Raw genomic sequence first — 19,703 nt, 5'->3', positions numbered from 1 at the left:
TGTCATCTCATAAACAGTTGACATTTTCTGCTTCCAACCTATGTCTTGCACTTGCTGGTGGGCTTTGCCTTGGCTGTGGTCTCAGCACAATTGCCCTGAGAGGGATTGCCACTGTACTGTGAGAAAGAGAATCCTCACAGTCTGGCAACCAGTGATCAGCTCAGAATCTCACAACCGTGTTTATGCCCCCAATCCTGACATCCTAGGGCACCCTATCCCTGCCCAGAACCCCACTTCCCAACTCCGAGCCTCCAGCACCCACCCCCACTCCTTGAGATCTGTGGATCTGTGGTGCTTAGCTACCCACACATGATGCCCGCCTCCCAATGCAATATCTTCTGTTCTTGTCTCCATGACAACACAAACCACCCCTGAGCAGGATCACTGTTGCTCTCATGGGGCTGTGCCCCATACTCTTTGGCTGCCCATCTGGGAAGTGTGTGTGTGTGTGTGTGTGTGTGTGTGTGTGTGTGTGTGTGTGTTTCTGTGTGTGTGTGTCAAGGTGCACCCACGCACCTGCTTAAGCTAAGTGCATTTAGTATTCACTCCTGTTCTTGTCCCCACACACACAGGCCAGAATGACAGCGTGTGGGTGTGCACAGGGATGTGTGTGAATGAGAACACAGGCACTGGAGGCTCCAACCCCTTATCTAACACACTGAGCGACAGGCTCCACTGGTCCTGGGGCCTTCCAGCCATGACTAAATATATGACATGTCAGCCAGTGCGTGTCTTATGTGCGCAAGTACTTATCAACATGCTTGCATCTCCAGATTTGTAATCCAATTTGTGCATCCGTCCATCGGTGTCTGAGGAGGAGGTACGTCCTTCTGCTTGTCAGTGATTCGGAGATGACAGCTCCCCTAGGGAGCTAGAGCTCCTGCTATGGCTAAAATGGCTGACTCGCTGCTGTGTTCTCAAAAATCTAGGGGCACAAAAGGCTCCACTTTGGTCTTCAGGATGCTCATTTTCTCGTGCTGACTTCATTTCTTGCCCAAAGGTGGGAGCTATAAGGACCGCAGTCAAGATGTACAGTGAAAGGACATCTGGTCATGGTTCTGCTAACAGCTGCTCATGTGACCTTGTATAGGTCTTTCTCTTGTTTGTAGTGACTCCTCAGGAACTGTCTCATTCTTGTCTGCATGACAATCGGCTGACTATATGATTCTCCTGATAGAAACCATTTCCTATTATCTCCTTGACAACCCCAATGAGTACAAGTTACTACCCCAGCTGATAAGGCTGTGGATAGATGTATGAAGACAGGATTCAGACTGCCAAGCTGCTCTGCTGGGAGCCCCTCCTCACCCTTTCCTGCCGGCAGGGCCATATATCAAAGAGGAAAATGTAAAAAAAAATGTGTGGGATTCGGAGGTCAAGGACTATATCAGGGAGTGGCTGGAGCCAGGACTCAGAGAGCAATGGAGGATTGAGATGTCCCAGAGTGGGATTCTAGGAGACAAATCGGCTAAGAGAAGCCCCAGGTACAAAGATTCAGAGACCAGGGCTTAGAGGCCACAGTCCTACAAGGAAACTGAACATGTGTGCTCATAGCTGTGAGATGGTGTGTGTGTGTGTGTGTGTGTGTGTGTGTGTGTGTGTGTGTGTTTGTGTGCGCTCATGGGTGTGAGTGAGATGGAGTATATGTGAGTGCTCATGGGTGTGAGATGATGGTGTCTGTGTGTGTGCTGATAAGAAAGATAGCCTGTAATTGATCCTCAAAATCCTTGTGGCAGGAGAAGAGAATGACTTCTGCAAGTTTTTCTCAGACTTCTATATTTTGTAACTGGACACATGCACACACACACACACACACACACACACACACACACACACACACACACAGATATGCATGAGCATGAGCCTGTAGGCCATGGTTTGGGAAAGGAAAAAGAAAGAAAATCTCCTGAGTTATTTAGGTGAAGACAGGAAGAGAGGAAGTAGCCAGACAATGCTGTGTAAAGAGTTTGACTACGTTCATCTGGGATGATTACCCAAGCACCTACTGTGTGCATCATTCAAAGTGGGCAAAGTATTGGACCGGTCCTTGCAGAAAGCCCATGTCTGCAAATGAGGTCCCTCTGTCCTGCTAGTACCATATGATGCCTCCCGGAGAGATGGAGAACCATCTACGCACCACAGAGAGGGACTGACAGACCCAGGAAGGACACCATCCAAGTTCAGCTCGGTGAATTTATTTGGGTATTGTAGTATTTTATTTGTCAACTTCACAGAAACAAGATATGCCTAGGAGGGGAACTCAACTGAGAAATCGCCTCCATCAGATTGGCCTGTAAGGATTTCCTTGACCGCTGATTGATGTGGGAGGACCCAGCCCACTGTGGGTGGTGCTACCACTGGGGAGGCGGTCCTGACGCTGTATAATAAAGCAGGTGAGGAAGCCAAGGAGAGCAAGCCAATAGGCAGCATTCATCTGTGGTCTCTGTTTCAGTTCCTGTCTTGAGTTTCTGCCTTGGCTTCTCTTGAGGAAGCTGTAAATCAAATAAGCCCGTTCTTCCTTCAGTTTGCTTTTGGTTGGTGTTTCATCACTGCTGCAGGGAAGCAAACTAGATCACTGGGCTTATCCTAGGAGCATGGGTAAAGGCTCACTTACAAGAGGGCAGCTTGCAGCAGCAAAAAAAGCCCACCTTGGTAGGGTAGCAACTCAGAGAAAGTCAAACCCCTGGACAGCCCCTGCTCTCAGTCATCCTTCCACCTCTTGGGTACCCTAACACGGGCCAATAATCTGCACAGCGGGGTGACAGGAAGGGGCAGTAACAATCTGCACACCCCTTGCCACAGGAAATGTAAAAGCCTCAATTCTATCACCAAACACCTGGTTTTTCTCACTGCCATGACTTCGGGCCAAGGGATTCGGTAAGTTTCCATGGCAACTGCTTCATGATGGCGGATGCTTGGGAGAAACGGTTAATTACATGGAGGCTCTGGTAAGATGAAACCTGCTGGGCAAGTCTGAGTAAATCTGTGTGTCACATCTTCAGCATGGCTGTGGAGAGCAGGGGTGAGGACTCCCACCACTCATGTAAAGCCTGAGGGTGATGGTCGGCATAATCTTGACCAGCAGGATGAGGTCTGCCTGTAACAGCATCTGCAGGGGGTGGATTACCTGGATTGACTGAGGACAAATGCAGAGGGAGCCTCGGGGGAGAGGGGGTTGTTCACCAAAGAACACAGCCACAAGAACCCACAGCATATCAGGAATGCTGGGATCCAGTCCTGCTTCTCCTCACCCCCACCCCACCTCCACCCCCACCCCTCTGATGTCAGTCATGAGTAGCGTAGCAGAGCCGGTCTTTTTCTGAAGTTTTGTTCTGTCCCTCAGCTGCACCTGGCCCTTTCTTGCTATTTTATTCTCCTGGATTCAAGGACTCTGCTAGCCCTGCAGTGACCTAGAAAAGGACCCTTCTCATGAAAAGGCAAAACACCCTGGGTACTGTGCGGTGGTGAGTGGAGGGCAGGCCACATACAGCCCCTATTTACCATATCCCCAAAATGGGTACTTTTGGACACAAGCTGTCCCTGCCTGTGGACTACACAGGAAATGTAAAAAAATAAAATAAAATAAAATACATGGGCCAGCCAGGAGGTGGCACACACCTTTAATCCCAGCACTCGGGAGGCAGAGGCAAGCAGAACTCTGAGAGTTCAAGGCCAGCCTGATCTACATAGTGAGTTCTAGGACTGCCAGGACTACACGGCGAAATCCTGCCTCTAAAAATCAAAGGTTGGGGCGCAAGCCTGGTCCTAGTATAACATAAAGCCCTATCAGGTCCTTACCCTAGTGATCTCCTCTGAGCATCGATCTTCCCCCTTGTAAGGCCTCCGGCTGGTGCTCCCAGGTCAGAGATAAATTAACAAATTCAAAAGCACATGCCCCAGTGTGTCTGTTTCTCCTGCTTGGCCTCTCTCACCTTCCACCTGGCCCTCCTTGGTCTTGGACAATTGCATGCAGCTTGAACTGCATTTTTTGGGGGGCAGGGGAGGCTAGAGATGAGGCATCCTTCGTCCCCGACATCTTAGAGACCACTAGAGGCCACATACTTGCCCCCTAAGAGTGCAATAAACTCCTGAAATGGTCCTTCTCATCCTCTGAGCTCCACTAAAACACCCAGTCCCGGAGATGGGCCATGTCTCCCACCGGCCCGGGACTGTCTGCCAGTTGTGTTTTCCCATTTTGCTGCTAGGATACATGGAGCTTTCTGGAAACATGGTGTTTATGATCCGATGTGTTGTTCCTCCAAGTGATCGTTCTCGAAAATCCATCCCTTCGTCTCTGTAAGTAACAACCCAATTAGCAGGGCAACAGATAGAAAACCACAGTCTGAATTTCCAGACTTGGGTGTGTGAGGGACCAGACAGGATCAGCCCAGTTGCTGGGGGGGGGGGGGGGGGAGGTGCCAGGGCGAATGCCTGCTTGGAGCATCATTAGGATTCAGGAGGCTCCAACGGCTCGCTTCTCCTCTGAGCCGTGGAGCTGGGAATAAATAAGTAAATAAGGCAGATGGCATTGCATTCTGCCTGCAAAAGCTGAGCCAGGGAGATGAGTTACTGCTGCCATTTCCAGGGGATGGGAGTCCCCAGGAAACACTCTCTGGGGGTTGCATGGGCCTGCCTCCCCAAAAGGAACTATGAGCTCCATCTGACCATGGAAACAAACAAGCACTGCGGCTCACATAAGGTTTTCCTGGCAGATAATCAACTGGATCTGTGTTAAGCACCCAGGGCTGCCTTCCTGGATGAAGACTTTGTTGAGCTGGAGGTTCAGAGGGCAGACAGCCCACACCACTCATGTTTGGGCTTTCTTTTCGCTCCCAGGATGAACTCATTATCTTAGGTGCAAGTGTAACTTGAGACTGCTGCTGTGCTTCCAGAGGCCAGGAAGAGGCGCCTGGGAAGTCAGGTCTGCACTGTTCTGCGGCAGAGGGGGAGAAACTAAGACAGACAAGGCGGGCAGGAGGGACAGGCAAGGTAGGTGGGACAGGGGGGTGGGTGGGGCAGGCAGGGCACTCGGTGCAGGAAGAACAGAAAGGAAGACAGAGGAGCAGGCCAGTGAGGCAGACAGGGTACAGGGGAGACAAACAGGAAGACAGGCCAGGCAGGATAGGCAGGGCTGGTTTCCTCCCTAGCACCTAAGCAATGATGTCTCCATCCTCAGCAGCTGCTACAGTCACCCCTCCTTCCCCCACCGCTTGGTTCTCAGGCTGAATAGGACTTGCAGACACAACCCCACAGGCTCCTTAACACCATTGCACAGCATCCTTGTCCAGAAACAAGATATTTGGTGTCTGTCTGTCTGTCTGTCTGTCTGTCTGTCTCTCTCTCTCTCTCTCTCTCACACACACACACACACACACACACACACACGTATGCACACACACATGCACAAACACATACACATGTAAGACACACACTACACACACTCTTAAAGTTTTACTAAATGTTGTAGTATTAAGGGGTGAGTCCTTTAAGGCGTGATATGAATACATAGATGTGTTGTGGGCTCAGTTAGTTATCATAGGAGCAGGTTCTTGATGAAGATTAAGTTTGACACAATGCTGGCCCTTCTGTGCCATTCTGTGGAGCACAGAGACCCTCACCAAATGCCAGCACCATCTTCTGGATTTCCCAGCCTGTAGAACTGTGAGAAATAAGTTTCTTCATAGATTACCCAATATGCAGTAGTCTGAGATAATGATAGGAAACAGCCTGGCTCTGGAGTTCTGGCGACTGTGTCAAGGAGGCTCCCAGCTCTGCAGAGATACTGACAGAGTCCTTCAGCCTCCGAACTCGATGATGTCAGGGCAGCAAAAAGACTATGTTATTACCCAGTGTGGCTTAGATTTCATATTGCTAAAAGCTATTATTTGAATATCTGTGGTAGTGTACACCTGTCCTTCCTGGACTTGGTAGGTGGACATGGGAGGATCCTGAATCAAAGGCCAGTTAGGGCTACATAGTTAAATTCAAGCCTAGCTTTGGCTGAGACCCAAATCAATCAATCAATTAATAAATATTGTTTTTGTGTACATTTTTGTCCTTTTTTATTTCATTTTAATGTTTTGAGACTTGCAAGATCTTGCTGTGTTCCAGACTGGCCTAGAACTTGGGATCTGCCTACCTTGGCTTCTCAAGTGCTAGAATTACTGCTGCATGCCACCATGTTTGCCCAAGAAGCAAACTATTACATATCAAAACCTCTTGAAGGCAACGCTCTCAGGCTTAGAGGCTCGACAGATATGATAGATATAAGGAACCCCCAGAACAGGACTGGCCATCATCAGTTCAGCCCTGGTGTATACATCAGTAACCACCCTCCTCCTCCCCACAGATCAAATGAGCTACCTGTGGAAACCTTTTGTAAACCAGGGATGCTAAACAAACACTAAAGTCGGAATGCAAACAAAGAATCTAATCCTCCTCTGGTAATACTTGTGATGGAGTTGACGGCAGTCAGGAAAACTGGGTACCCTAGGCCTGGTGAGCCAAACAGCCCCGGATTACCCCCTTGCAGCAACACCTGAGACACCGGACACAAAATGAACCTTTTGTTAAGGCGGGGTTGGGCTCTCCAGTTGTGAACTAGAATCACTGGGGCCTCAGAGACAGGCATTCCCCTCTATTCTAGAACTTCTATAAACGAATCTCATCCCTCCACTCCCACCTGGATGATCTTGGACTTGACAATGTTTTGGAACAGTGTATGCTAATAAGGCAATAGATAAAGCCCTGTGTTTTAAACCTAGACTGCACTTGACTGTAGCTGTGAGCCTGGTTCTGTCTTCATCCCGGTGTCCCTGACAAGAGCAGGCCCAGGCTGAGTCCTTTGTAAGAGTGATTTGCTGCTTGTTTTTTGTCAATTTGACCCAAACCCATACGGGAAGAGGGAATCTCAACTAAGGGATGGCTCCACCAGATTGACCTGCAGGGCATTTTCTTGATTAACGGTTGACTTCTAGCGACCCAGCCCACTGTAAGCAGTGGTCCCAGGTTATATAAGAAATCAAGCTTTCGGTCCCCAGCTCCGAAAAAAAGAACCAAAAAAAAAAAAAAAAAAAAGAAAGAAAGAAAAGAAAAGAAATCAAGCTAAGAGCTGAAGAGATGGATTAGTGGTTGAGAGCACTGGGTTGCTCTTCCAGGGGACCTCGCTCGATTCAATTCCCATCACCTACATGGCAACTTACAATCGTCTGTAACTCCTGTTCCAAGGGATGTGACTCCCTCACACAGCCACACATACAGGCAAAACATCCATGCACATAAAATAAATAAATCTCTTTTTTAAAAACCAAGCTAAGCAAGCCTGGGGAACAAGCCAGTAAGCAGCACCCCTCCGTGGCCCCTGCTTCGGTTCCTGCCTCCAGGTTCCTGCCTTGAGCTCCTGCTCTGACTTCCGATTGTGATGGACTGTGATTGGGCTAGGTAAGGCAAAGAAACCTTCACTCCCTTCATTGTTTTCGCTCATGGCGTTCTGTCACAGCAATAGAAGGCAAGCTAGGACATGTAGCAAGTGTTTCTAATTGCTGAACCATCTCTTCAGCTCTAACTTGCTCTCGCTCTTGACTTTTGAGGCAGGTATAGAGTCAAACACATAGCAGTGTAGGCAAAGAGTAAAAGGCAGCCAAGGAAGGAGCTTGTTGGTAAATGGCAAACCACTTCAAAGTCTCCGTGGATCACTCGGCCACAGGTGCCAGTATGTCCCGGGCCTATCTATGGGCAGACCGTGAGTATAGACTGTTACAGGGGCAAGGCTGAGAAATGGAAACTTTGATCCCCTTTGGGAGGAGGAGGGGCAAAAGTTCAAGAGGGTGGGGAGAAGACAGGCAGGGTTCATCTCCAGTAACTGCGCTCCTGTATTACCACGGGAGCCTTGTGCTGCCTAGAAGGTGTGGTGCGGAGACTGTCTTCTCCCGTGGTGTTACTGTGCTTGGACGGCTGAAGCAAGGTACCCTAAACAGGGTGGCTTAGAGCTAGGGCCTCAGAGCTCTGTAAGGACAGGTAAGGCAAGTTAAACCCTTTGCAACACTGTAGGTACCAACAGCACATCTCCAATGGTGACCACTGCATGCCTAGTGTCAAGGAGCCCAGGACTCTGGCTGCCAGCCACGCTATGTGCCCATCCATTGAGGTTCCAGATTAGTCCAGGGTTTCCATGATCCAGATTTGGCCAGCAGCACCCAAGAACCAGGGACATGTGACCCTCAGAACCTGGACAAGGCAGTGCCTAGCTGTTGTTTTCCCCTGGTGCGGTAATTTCACCAGCTTCCAGTCCCCTGCTGTCTCCTTCTATCTGAGCCCCTCAGAAGACAGTCTGGACACAGTGCAACAGCAGGCTCCAGTGGGATCCAGTTCAAGACTGGACATTGGTCTGTCCTACACCAGATTGTGCTAAAAACAGTCAAATCATTTCAGAGGTGTCTAGGTTTTCACTACAATCCAGCAAGGAGAGAATCCACATAGAAGGTCAAGACAAGGAGAGGCATCTGTGTGAGTTTCTGACAGAAGCACGGCTCACGCAGTCTGCTTGCACAGTTTTGCTGGGGTGACGTGTACTAATACCTATTCACACCAGATAAGGTGTTGGTGGTTCAAAGAAACAATTCCAAATAGTGAACCAATGAGTTTGTTAGAATCGCTAACAGGAACATGGGGTAAGAGGCTACTCACGGGAACGCAGATGACTCAGACAGCTGCATCAGCAAAACGGGATCACCTACACTAGCAAAGAGGCCCACCATTCTGCTTCACATGGAAAAGAAAGCCGGCTGGGGTTGCCCTCCACTCTAAGATCAATCCACCCCAATTACATGCCTTGGCACCCACAGCAGAGGCTGGGCCACTATTCCACCCAAACCCCACCTTTGTTTCTGTTGATCCCGGTGGGGAGGAAATTGTGTCGTGGGGCCTTACTTGGGGGGAGACCTATTCACCTCGGACAGAACACTCTTGACAAAACAAAGGAATGATTATACCAAAAGTCTAGCTTGCTGAGCCAGTGTGCCTATTGCATTCACAAAACGTTGGGTCACTGGAGTTCTCTGCCCAGCTTGCAGGCCTCCTCCTGCCCAGCAACTGTCTACTGCTTGTAGAGCCTTGGAGAGGGACCCTGTGAGTCCTGAAGCTCTTGTTGTGAGGCCTGTACCTCCCCTGGGAGGGAATGTTTCAGTTCACAGGAACTAACTACAGAACACCCGCTGGGTGCCTCAGGCAGACATTCAGCTTTCGCTCACCTTCCCTTCTGATGGTTAAGAAGACCAAGGCTGAGAAACCTACTCTTTCCTGTGTTAGGATCGTATCCCCATGATGTTCCAACGAACACAACCAGGGTAGGACTCCTTTCAACGCCAAGCTGGATGCTGAAGAGCAGAGCAGAAGCCAGAGTGTAAAGGGATGAAGGGGTGGGAACCTGGACAAGTCCCCTAGAGGAGGTGACACCTGGGTCTGGAATGAGACTCTCAATACACAGAGAAGAGAAACCATTTCTCCATGGGTTTGGGTCTTTTTGTTATTTTTGTCTTTTTTTTTTTTTTTTCCCAGAGCTGAGGACCAAACCCAGGGCCATGCGCTTGCTAGGCAAGCACTCTACCACTGAGCTAAATCCCCAACTTCATCTCCGTGGGTTTTAACACTCTCCTTTCGGTCCTTGTGCCCCACCCCAACCCCAAGTTGAATGTAGTATACTGAGAAGTATTCTGAACAAAGCCAGACCTTTCCCTGTCTAGACTCTGTTGTTCACATGCAGGAAAGAAACCATCTCTGAGTTTCTTCCTTGGAAAACTTCCAAAACCCTCATTCACTCAGCATCTATTTACTGAGCGCCAGCTTTATACGAGGCGCCATTAACATTTCGTGCTTTGACTTGCTCTACAATCCTTTCAAGTAAGGACTGGTACAACTGAAATTTTTACAGATATGGAAACAGACTGGGGAGGAGCTGGGATTTGGGCCCAAGCGGTGAACTCCAGAGTCAGAGAGAGCCACACTGTCACCTCTGAGGCACTCGCTGAACACAGTGTGCCTGTCTCTATTTTGTCTATTTGTGAGCTGACGTAACACTTGCCCTTGTCTGAGGCGTTCATTCCGTATGACCACAATTGGCTCTGTGGCTCCAGTTTGTTCCCATGAGGGGAAAGAGACAGAGGAGAGAGACAGAGAGACAGACAGAAGAGAGAGATCAGAAAAGAGAAACTGGTCTGAGACTGGTCCTTCTCTGACCTTGGAGCAGGTAGGGAGCAGCAGGCCTCCGCTGCAAGCCTCTTAGCTCCCCCTGTAGGACCTATAGAAACATCAGAATGAGGGAACTAATTTAAACTCTATTTGTTACTTCTCTTACTGCTGGGCCAAATCTTTGACAAGCAATTTATGAGAGGAAGGTGACCGGGGACATGGCTCAGTGGGTAAAGTACTTGTTACACAATCACAAAGACCAAAGTTCAGATACCTAGTACTCAAAAAAAGGAGCCAGACGTGGCTATGTGCACCTGTAATTCTGGTTCTGAGAGGCGGAAACAAGCTTACCTGGGCAGTGTGGCCAAATTAATGAGCTCCAGGTTCAGTAAGAGCCCCTGTCTCAAAAAACAAAGCTCCAATGTAATAGAGGACACCAATGTAGACCTCCAGCTTCCATATATGCATGCATGGGTGCATGAATTCACAGCCATGCTTGGGGAATGGGGACTTGCTTTAGTTGATGGCCTGAGGGAATGCAGTCTGTTTCAGCAGGGAAGTCAATGGAATGGCTCATAGCTGTGACAGCAGAAGCATGAGGTGGCTTGCTTAATCCCACCTCAACAGACAAGAAAACAGCCTGTGCTGGGGTGGGCTATTACCCTCAAGGCCCACCTCCAGCGACCCGCTTCATCTAGCACAGTAGTTCTCAACCTTCCCAATGCTGCCATCATTTAATACAATTCCTCAGATTGTGGTGACCCCAAACCATAACTGTAGTTTTGCTACCGTTATAAATCATAATGTAGATATCTGTGTTTTCCAACACTCTTGGGAGACCCTCACTCCACAGGGTTGTAACCTACAGGTTAAGAACCACTGCTAGCAGGTCCTACCTCCTAAAGGTTATACAACCTTCAGAAATAGCATCACCAGGTGCAAGGGCTGGGGGTAGGGCAGTTATTTAGATACGTGAGCCCTTGGAGGGGGGCAATTCAAATCCAAACAATTACACTTCCTATGGCCACCCTCATACCAACAGCCACATGTTGGTCTTCTTGATCTTCCCCAACTTCTCCCTTAGCCACATGCCCCACTGAGTGCCTCAGGCCCCAGCCTGTGCAAGCAGACATTCAGCTTTTGTTGACCTTCTGGTCTCTATGCCACGTTAATTCAGATCCTCAGGCTTTCTCACTGGCATTTCTCGGGGACAGCTCTGTCTGATGATTCCCAGGTCAGTTACTTTTCTCAGTGATGTGACAAGATACTTGCAAAGGGCAATTGAAGGAAGGGAGGGCTTATTCTGGCTTGCTGCCCCATGGGGTACAGTCCTTCATGGCAGGGAAGGCATGGCAGTTGGTCCAATCACATCTCTTCAGGAAACAGAGAGGGAACAAGATGTGGAACTGGAAAAACAAAACAGATAGACAGACAGACAGACACCCTCAGTCTGGCTAAATTAGAGTTCCAGGTTCAGTATATCAAAAAATAAGGTGCAGAGCAAATGAGAAGGATATCTGACACAGACCTGTGGCCCCCACTTGCACTTGCACATGCGCACACACTCACAGTCACACACGGGCATGCACACACCAGTGGCTAACTTCCTCTAGCCAGCCTTCACCTCACAAGGGTTCTATAACTCTCCCATGCAGCAGCACCAACTGGGGACCAAGTGTTCAAATACTTGAGCCTATGGGGATCTTTCCCTTTCAAACTAGAACTCATGGTTAATTTATTAACTTAATTAAATTGAGGAGCACCTAAGAGAGCCTCTGGATGTTTCCAGAAAGGGTTGGCATGCCCTGAGTGTGGAGAGTGATGTATGAAAGCCCAGGAAAAGTACAGGGGGACAAGAAGAAAATGGAGGTATGCCGGCCAGGTTTATTATGAACTGGGACATGGGGTTAATAAATGTCTCCACAGACACCTGAGGCACTAGGATGCGTGACAGCCTTTCTTGTGACCTGTCGTGGAGTGAATCCATGGGAGTGAGGCCGATGTCTTAGGGAGAGAGTGACACTCAGCAGCCTCTCTTAGAGGCTGAAATGTCAGCAGCCTTCGCTGAGGGTGGATGCCCCAGTGCCAAGGCACAGAGCTACTTAATATGCCTTCAGCAGACAATCTGTCCTCGTGTTACGCCATGCTGGGCCAGGTTCATGGGTGTGTGACCCTCATGGTCACACAGCCCCCGACTTTCAAGGGACCCACACTCAGTTAATGTTTGTCTCTGTCTTACCTGTTGTTAATAGCATATAACTAGAGGGCTTACATATTGCCAGACCCTCAGATTATGAAAGTCTGATGCTAAGACAGGCTCACTCTGATCTACAGAGGCAATGGAGACAGGAGAGCAGGAGGTGGGGTTAGTGTGAGGCTGAGTGTTATGGGTGTGTGCAAAGATTCTTTTTTTGCAGGGGAGTGGGGCTCAAGACAGGATCTCTCTGTGAAGCTGGCTATCCTGGAACTTACTCTGTAGACCAGGCTGGCCTCGAACTCACAGAGATCTGCCTTCCCTCATGATCTTGCCTCATGAGTGCTGGGACTAAAGGAATATGCCTCCACACTCAGCAAGATCTAAAGCTCTTAACTGGCAAAGCCAGGCTTGGTGGCTCAAACTAGAAATTCTAGCACGTAGGAGGCTGGGGCAGGAGACTCGGCAAGACTGGAAGCTGGGTGAAGGCTTACAGGAGCTGGAAGAAACCACAACAGAGGCTCCAAGCTGCTCAAATTCTTGGTGATGGGCCACTGTGTGGGGACCCTGACACAGCTTGCCTTGGAAGTGTGTCATATTTCACTGATCCAAGGGCCTTCCTTGGACCACGGGATAGGACAGTGTATAGCACAGCTCTGAGCTCTCACCTTGTCACTGAGCATCAGCTAGTTCTCCCCGGGACCCATTCTTGTCCAGGAAAGCAGAGAGAAGGCTTCTGACAGGCTCTGTCCTGCCCCAAGGAAACCTAAAGTTTGCATATTGCTCAGAAATATGTCCCCTTCCTACCTAGTACCCTGCATCCTTCCCCCGTGGACCAGCAGGCCCACCGTGGACTAATAGGACAAACTGTGAATGATATAAAGGAATAAATTCTTGGGCACATAGTGATGCCTTTCTCAGACCTGAGACCATTCAACCACAATGCCTCAAACGGTGGAGTTGGAGGCTGACTCTTTCCTGGAGTGAGGTAATTCCACTCCTTCACCTGCCACTTAGGAAAAGGGAAGCAGGAAGGCATGAGGTTCCTCAGGGCCCCAGTGACACTTGGGGGCATCCAGCCTACTCCTCTCAAATTTACCTAAGAGGAGTCGGAGAGCTGAAAGATGACTTAAGTTGCTTGGCAGCCTGGGGCAGCACGTGACTCAGGTCTCCTAATCTAATTCCAGGGTTTCTTTTTATCATCTCTGGAATCACAGGGTCTTCCTGGATTGTTGAGAAATCAACCCATAAAGGCTTGGTCTCCTCTATGATAATTGCAGATAACATTTGTGCCAGTGACATCCCGGCTGGTCATAACCGGGAATGACAACCCCGCTGCTTCCCCAGTGAACTTTTCCATGTTTTCAAAACTTGGAATGATGGCAATGATTTCACAACGGAATTATATGGTGGTTTTTTTTTTTTTTTTTTGAGGTCCTCTCTGTACAACGTGCAATTTGGAGGGGAACATTGGTAGGGAGCATAGACAGTTACCCCCATCCAGTCAAGGAAGCAGAGCCTGGTTCCAGGGAAAGTTGAGACTTTTCAAACGTTGGTGACAAATGTGCATAAATGTCCTTATTTAAAATAAAGGGGGGGTGACCCCAGGCTCCTGACGACGGGCCTTGCTTCAGTACACGCCTCACTGGGTCTCTGCTCTAATTTAATTGTTTCTCTTCCCGAACTGGACTCCAAGAGCCTTCTGGCTATACCAGCATTTAAAGAGATAAGATTCAGGGTTTGGGAGCCAAAATACTTCCGATTAGCCTCAAGGCTCAGGTTCCATTTCAGACTCTAATGACCCCTTGAGCATCTTCCCATTGGCTTCTGGGTAAGGAAGAGCAGGGTTTGTAGCATTCCAGGCAGGACCTGAGATAGTCTACAAGAACACACTTGTGCTCCCTGCCCCAGGATATCAGACTATTGAAACAATAGACCCCTCCAAAGAAATTAGAATCTTCCCAGAAGTCTCAACTGGGAAGGAAAAGGCCGTGTGTCCCTGGTGCCAGGCAGATGGGGATCCTGTCTCCTACATAATGATGGATGGGCAGGACCAGGCCTTGACCAGAACTGACACTTCTTGCCCTCTAATCTGAACTTCACATTAGTATCTAGAAAGATGGATTTAGGGGAGGGAGTCCCCACTAGACCTCTCTGTTCTGCTTCCCAATGTGATTTTTTTTAAAATCCCCTTTCTTTGTTGTTTGGTATCACTTGTTTCTTTAATTGCTTTGTTGAGGACAGTGGCTGAGTCAGGTCCTGTTCCTAAGTGCTCTGGCAGCAGGCCCACGATGGCTGGCAGGTTGATCTTTCAGTTTGCTCAGGAGGGAGCTAAACAGAGAGGGAAAAGGAGAGGACAAAGCATGTCCCTTGGATCTGTGCAGACTTAGGTCACATTATTGGCAAGGCCTGCATGTCGGCTTGTGTCCCTGCATGAGTAGGCGACCTGTTCGATGACACTACCCACCACCGGCAATTGGATGCTAGAGACCATGAGGACCTTGGCGCTGAGGGAAGACAGGTGACTAAAATGCTCGGAGTCTAGAAATACCGATGACACTAGAACTGTGGAGTGTCGCAGTGTGTGGCCTGGGCCCTGGCAGCTCTGACCAGCTAGACTCAGCCACCTATACACAGTAAAACAACAGTGCGGTCAAAGAAAGGAGATTGAGTCAGTGAGTCCACACCAGGAAGAGCAAATAAAGGGGTCTGGTGACCCCCAAGACCACCTCTGGGATCCTGACATTAGGTTATTTTAGTTTTTTCCTTTTTCTTTCTTTCTTTTTTTTTCTTTTCTCCATCTTTATTAACTTGAGTATTTCTTACTTACATTTCAATTGTTATTACCTTTCCCGGTTTCCAGGCCAACATCCCCCTAATCCCTCCCTCTCCCCTTCTATATGGGTGTTCCCCTCCCCATCCTCCTCCCATTACACCCTCCCCCCAACAATCCCGTTCACTGGGGGTTCAGCCTTGGCAGGACCAAGGGCTTCCCTTTCCATTGGTGCTCTTACTAGGTTATTCATTGTTACCTATGCAGTTGGAGTCCAGGGTCAGTCCATGTATAGACTTTGGGTAGTGACTTAGTTCCTGGAAGCTCTGGTTGGTTGGCATTGTTGTTCATATGGGGTCTGGAGCCCCTTCAAGCAATTCCAGTTCTTTCTAAGATTCCTTCAACGGGGGTCCCAGTTCAGTGGTTTGCTGCTAGCATTCGCCTATGTATTCGCCATATTCTGGCTGTGTCTCTCAGGAGGGATCTATATCTGGTTCCTGTCAGCCTGCACCTCTTTGCTTCATCCATCTTATCTAGTTTGGTGGCTGTATATGTTCTTTCTTTTTTTAAATATTTATTTATTATATATACATTGTACAGTTTTCTGCCTGCATGTATGCCTGCAGGCCAGAAGAGGGCATTGGATCTCAATAAGGATGGTTGTGAGCCACCATGTGGTTGCTGGGAATTGAACTCAGGACCTCTGGAAGAGCAGTCAGTGCTCTTAACCGCTGAGCCATCTCTCCATCCCAGTTATTTTAGTTTTTAAAGCCTATTTTATTATTGGTGTGTGTGTGTGTGTGTGTGTGTGTGTGTGTGTGTGTGTGTGTGTGTGTGTGTGAGAGAGAGAGAGAGAGAGAGAGAGAGAGAGAGCATATATGGTCAGAAAATAACTTTCAGGAGTTGGTTCTCTCTCCACTCTGGACTTCTGGGGACAAGCTCAGGTTATGAGGGCAGTATTCTCACTGCTAAGCCACCTCACAAGCCAGAGGTCTAGGTTCAAATAGAGGACAGGAGGTCCGCAAAACCGGTCACGCTCTGGCCTGGCTCACCCTCTCAATCTGGATCCCGTCCCTCCTGCGAGTTGTCATAACAAGTTATCAGAACTGTGACGTCTCTTCCTGGGAGGCCAGCTCCTTCTCACACTGTATCTGTTCCTTCCTCAGCAGGGGGTTAACTGGGAGCTTCCAATTCTTGAGAACCATCTCAATAGTCTCAAGGCCAAGGAAGAGACACAAGGGTCTCTTTAGAATGTCTTCACTCCGGGGCTAGGGAGATGGTTCAGCTGGTGAAGTGCCTGCTGTAGAGACACTGGGGACCTGAGTTCAGCTCCCCAGCACCCTCACAAAGAAGCCACCATACACGTGGATCTATAACTTTATCATTAGTGGTAAAAGGAGGTGGGAAAGATCTTCAGAACCTTCTACCTAGCTAGCCAGAAGATAAATTCCAAATTCAGTGAGAGACCCTGTCTCAAAAGACTAGCTTGGAGAGCAATCATGGAAGATACCTGGTGTCAGTTTCTGGCCTCCACACACCACACACATATGCACATACCACATACATGCACACACAAACACGGCTACAAACAAAGATACACACAGACACCACTTCCATGCACACGCGCGCGCGCACACACACACACACACACACACACACACACACACAACTTTCTTGTACACATGCCGCACTTTCTTTTTACTAGAGGGTTTGCTTGGTTTTGCTGGAGGGATCTGTAAACAATAAAAACAAAGCCCATGCCCTTCCTTCTTAAAAGCTTTTATTCCATTTGTTCACTCATGTGACAGGGAGGGAGAGTGGGTTCACAGGGAGGAGAGCCCCTTTCTCTATTTGTTCCCCTGACACCTTTGTAAATAGTTCCCTGACCTAAGTTCACTCACAGACTGGCTGATGATTCCCAGAGCAGTACAGTCACCGAGATGGGAAGCAACTTCGTGACTCGGTTCTTGATTCTCCTCCACCTTGATGTCCCCTCCTAACCCAGGCATTCTCCTTCCCTTACAAGTCTTTCTTGGGTCCTTTGCGATGCCTTTTCTTTTCTTTTTTTTTTTCTTAAAACAATTCTTTTTTTTTTCTTTTTTCTTTTTTTTGGAGCTGGGGACCGAACCCAGGGCCTTGCACTTGCTAGGCAAGTGCTCTACCACTGAGCCAAATCCCCAACCCTTTGCGATGCCTTTTCTACTGCCAGATGAGACATTCTCCCGTTCTTTGTCTAGATGACTTATCCTGACTCTTCAGTCTTTGACTTTAGTGTCTGCTCCTCTGAGAGGCCAGCTCTCCTTGTACCTTCTAGGTAGCTCTCATGACCTCTTATTCTGCACTATTTAATTTTTAAAATGTTATATCCATGGATGTTTAGCCACATGTAGTGTGTGCACCACATTCAGTTCCTGTAAGAGGCCAGAAAAGGGCATCAGATCCCCTGGATCCGAAGTTATAAATGTGAGCCACGATGAGTGCTGGGAATGGAACCTGGGTCCTCTGCCCGAGCAACCAGTGCTCTTAACCATTGACCCATCCCTCCAGCCCCATCGTGTTTTCCCTTTACTGCATAATTTTGGTTTGTGATGCTGTGCCCATCTCTTTGGCTCCCTGTGCTAAATGCTAAGGGAGACAATGACTGCTTCATCTTATGTCCCTAAGGCCTAGAAAGTGGCATATATGTGATGGTGTCAGGGAGACTAGTGATACACTGGTGAAAAAGTGAAACTGAGAATGGGGAAATTCTAACCCCCCTCAAAGGCAGTCACAATGCTGTCTCCATCACGATTATTGCACAGTGAGCAGCCCTAGTCAGAAAGTCCGAATTGTTCCAAATATCTGAAACTTTCAGAATACTTCCAGAAGTGGGGAAGACCACACTTGGGTAGGGCCATGCTCAAAGTGCGGGTGTGCTCACTGAAGATATTGTATGACGTTGCCTCCAATATGGGTGCACATGGGGTACTATGAAAACACAACAACGAACTTCGTGTTTAGATTTGGCTCTTTTTTTGAGATGTGTCAGGTTTTTTTTTGTTTGTTTGTTTGTTTTTTTTATTCCTGCAGCAAAATATTCAATGAATGCGACTTAGGGAGGGAAGTGTTTGCTCTGCATTACAGTTGAGGGTATCCCCTCCTCATGGCAGGGAAGTCATAATGGCAGGTGTGTGAGGCAGCTGGCCACATAGACAGAGAACAGAGGAAGTTGGATGCCAGCGCTCAGCTTACTTTCCACTCTTTGTTTAGGAGCCATCCCATGGAATAGTGTTAGAATGGGTCTTTCTCAGTTACCTAATCCAGAAACCTCCTCACATGCATGCCCAGAGTCTTGTCTCTTAGGGTCTTACTAGACCCTGTCATGTTGACAATCAATATGAACTACCACACCAAGACATCTCATTACGTATATAGAAATGTTCCAAAATCCAAACAAGGCAAAATCTGAGACATCCCTTTTCTTTTTTTTTTTTTTTTTTTTTGGTTCCAGGCATTTTAGACAAAGTTACTCAACCTGTATTCATCTTCGAATATTTCTTTCCAATCTTTCCCTGGTCTCCTGAGCTCCATGACCTCTCTAAAAAAAAAAAAAATGGTGATGTTGTTTTCCCCAGACAGTTCGTTTTTAAGCATATGGGGCTCTGCAGAGCTGAGATGTAGGTTGCCATGGTGATGCCTGCTGGTAGAGGGTGGAGTAATTGTACTCAGTAGCCAGTTTTTCTGGGTGGGTGGAACTCGTGTCTGGTGGCAGAAAGGGCAGCTTTGCGGTAACACAGGGCCTTCATATAGTTTAGGTGGGCAGGCAAATCCCCCAGAAGGCTGAGTACCAGATCTGTGGTCCCCGCAGCTGCCTTTGTGGTGACACACAGAAACAAAATACCCACACTTTTAGCTAAAGATGAGCAAATCCATCAAGAATACTGCATGGAGACGGGTTATCATCACAAGGGTGGTGTCAGCAACCCCCTGGGGGAAACCACGCCCTCCATAAGTAAAGTTATATCAGACCACGGCCTTGACTTTCCTCAGTGGCAGACCTAACCAGTTTCCACCTGTGTGGTCTTTGAGCTAGAATTATTTACCATCTAGCCCTTTGCAGATAAGGCTTCTGGACACTGGGGGCATGAAGGGCTTGAAGGTAGAACAGGAAAGGCACCACAGGTCATTTATATGGCCTCTATAAAGGCTTGCTTTTTGTTTTGTTTTGCTGTTTATCCTCATCAAATGCTACTTTGTGGCAGGCTTTCTAGTGAAGGGTCTGAGGAGCTCTGTTCTGCAGAAAAAAACAAAGAAGCACTATCATACTGCACATGTTTCCCTTAAAATCAACTCAGACTGTTTATCTGAAACTCAACCCAGATGTATGTTCTATGTTTGAACTGATGGTGGTATAAAGGAACTAGGAAGATGGCTGGGTAAAGTGCTTGCTGTGCAAACACGAGGGCCTCCCTCTCACATAAAAAGCCTGACCTTATGCAAACACCTGCAGTCCAGCCCAGAGGGGTGGAGGCTGCCCTTGAACACCTCCGGGTCTCAGGCTCCAGTGGCAAT

General features: G+C 48.4%; 1 long non-coding RNA gene across 2 annotated transcripts in view; it reads right to left on the bottom strand.

Annotated features, from left to right (window-relative positions):
• Window positions 1-2,175: 2,175 nt before the first annotated feature.
• LOC134479120 (uncharacterized) overlaps window positions 2,176-19,703 on the bottom strand; it is an 86,619-nt gene continuing 69,091 nt past the window's right edge. Inside the window, exons 3-5 of one of the 2 annotated variants that reach the window (XR_015622938.1) lie at window positions 4,211-4,294; window positions 3,799-3,847; window positions 2,176-3,109 (exon numbers count right to left, since the gene is read on the bottom strand). This is a non-coding gene — a long non-coding RNA (uncharacterized LOC134479120). Of the gene's footprint in view, window positions 3,110-3,798; window positions 3,848-4,210; window positions 4,295-9,550; window positions 11,592-19,703 lie in introns of those variants that run through there. The other variant, XR_015622939.1, reaches the window with a different exon arrangement.

Source organism: Rattus norvegicus, chromosome 6 (genome assembly GCF_021556685.1).
Source record: "Rattus norvegicus strain SHRSP/BbbUtx chromosome 6, alternate assembly SHRSP_T2T, whole genome shotgun sequence".
NCBI classification, from domain to species: Eukaryota; Metazoa; Chordata; class Mammalia; order Rodentia; family Muridae; genus Rattus; species Rattus norvegicus.
The sequence above is the reverse complement of the archived record's forward strand: the minus strand, read 5'-3'. Positions and strand labels throughout refer to the sequence as shown.